Here is a 2,276-nt window from a genome sequence, read left to right as displayed (position 1 = left end):
TTTAGATCTTCTTAATTGCACTTTCTTCTTCAAGTTTGACTCAGAACATAAAGAACTGAACCCATTGAATCAAGACTGCTCCAAATGTCCAAAAGAATCTATCTGCAGTATGAATCTGCCTTTGAAAATAGTTCCAATGCTGTAAGGAATTCAATTATCATATTCCTTGAAAGCCTATAAGCTGACACCGTCAGAGCACCACAAAGCTAGCCAAATTCACTCACTGCCATTGAGTCGATTGCGACTCACAGAGACTCCATAGGATACGGTGGATGTGGCCCTTGGGGTTTCTGAGACACGTTATGGGAGCAGAGAGTCTCGTCCTTCTCCTGAGGAGTGACTGGCAGCTTTGTGCTGCCTTGCGGTTAGCAGCATACCCACAGCCCACTCAAGTCACCCGAGCTCAGAGTGGAACTCTTCTGAGTAGGAGACAGAATACAAATATGAACCTCAGATTTTTCCAAGTAATCTTAAAGTTAGGCATGTTTCTTATAGCGTTAACATTTCATAAACCCCTGTTTATTTTCATAATTTGATGATATGTACACTTTAATAAAATAACCTGCAGATTTCAATAATAGTTCAAATGAATTTATAATTGCACAAGGCTTGCAAACACTGAACTTTTGGGACAGGTATTTCATAGCTATCAAAACCCTGTGTTTTCTTCTCAGGACCTTAGATTAACTTACCCCAAAGGCATTCTAAATTTGATTTACTATTGCTCTATCCACAAAATTGATGGCAGTAAATATCAGAGAGGAGAGCTATTTTATTGCACTGGGTAACGTGGTGCGGTTTTCCCAATATTAAAATTTTGATAACTTAGTTTCTTCTTCATTGCTGCCTTCACGTCCTGGTTTCTCAAAGTATAGATAAGTGGATTCAGAAAGGGGGTAAAAATGGTATAGAAAACAGAGAGGACTTTGTCCACCAGGAAGTTGGTGAAAGGCCATACATAGATGAAAATGCAGGGCCCAAAGAACATGGAGACAACTATGAAGTGTGCTGTGCAGGTCGAAAGAGCCTTAGACGATGCTGTGGAGGAGTGGTGTTTGATGGTGACGAGAACAATGATGTAGGAGGTGAGCAAAAGCAGAAAACTCAGAAGAGCAATCACACCACTGGTTGAAATCATAAAGATGCCGAGAACATAAATATCTATACAAGCCAGGTGGATTACCAAAGGAAGGTCACAGAAAAAACTGTCTACAACATTGGGACCACAGAAGGGCAAATAGAGGGTAAAAGCTAACTGGCTTATGGTGTGCAACAAGCCCACTGTCCAAGAAGTCACCACAAGCCCAACACACACTTGCTCACTCATAATTGTTGAATAATGGAGAGGCTTGCATATGGCAATATACCTGTCAAATGACATGCAGATAAGTAGCACAATCTCAGTTCCAGTGAAGAGGTGCAGGAAGAAGATCTGTGAAATGCAGCCTTCAAAAGAGATGGTCTTGCGCTGAGCAAGGAAGTCCACGATCATCTTGGGAGTGGCAAAGGAGGACAGGCACATGTCAATGAGAGACAAGTTGCTGAGTAGGAAGTACATGGGGGAGTGGAGGTGTGCGGTGGAAATGACCGTGAGTAAAATCAGACAGTTGCCCAACATGGTGATTAAGTAGAAAATGCAAAACACCACAAAGAGGAAAATCTGGAGCTCAGGGGATTCAGTAAGTCCCAGTAACACAAATTACGCCACTCTGGAATGGTTGAAGCCCTCCATTGATCTGCAGACTCTGCTCTCTACTCTTAAAAGAAATGAAACGGCCGAGCTAGTAGAACGTAATACTTCTGCAATACCTATGAAGGAATAATATCACCGAGTAATTTATTACACACTATACTTGCAGTCTAAAAATGCTCTCAGTGAAAAAAATTCTTTTTCAATTAACTTTAACAGCTTTGATCATGAATTTCTTCTGAAAACAGAGCCTTGACAAGCAGCATCAGAACATATTGGCCTATGTAAATGACACAGCCACCAAGAAATAAGAATTTTGCTTCCACCTACTGAAATATCATTATCTGCATTTATAGAGGAAAGCTGCATTCTGTTTGTGTGCTCAACTTTTTTTAAACGTTTTATTAGGGGCTCATACAACTCTTATCACAATCCTTTTAAGACATGTAAATAAAACAGATCATTGAAATCACACATTCTGTTGCACAAACATATACAACGAAATGTAAGAGTTAGAACTGATTGTGATTGAACATTGGATTGACCGACTACTATTTAATGCAATGGTTTCAGAAGTCCTACTAAA

General features: G+C 40.2%; 1 pseudogene; it reads right to left on the bottom strand.

Annotated features, from left to right (window-relative positions):
- Positions 1 to 772: 772 nt before the first annotated feature.
- On the bottom strand, positions 773 to 1,732 carry LOC142426303 (olfactory receptor 4K2-like; annotated as a pseudogene).
- Positions 1,733 to 2,276: the final 544 nt, after the last annotated feature.

Source organism: Tenrec ecaudatus, chromosome 14, assembly GCF_050624435.1.
Source record: "Tenrec ecaudatus isolate mTenEca1 chromosome 14, mTenEca1.hap1, whole genome shotgun sequence".
Taxonomy (NCBI): Eukaryota; Metazoa; Chordata; class Mammalia; order Afrosoricida; family Tenrecidae; genus Tenrec; species Tenrec ecaudatus.
The sequence above is the reverse complement of the archived record's forward strand: the minus strand, read 5'-3'. Positions and strand labels throughout refer to the sequence as shown.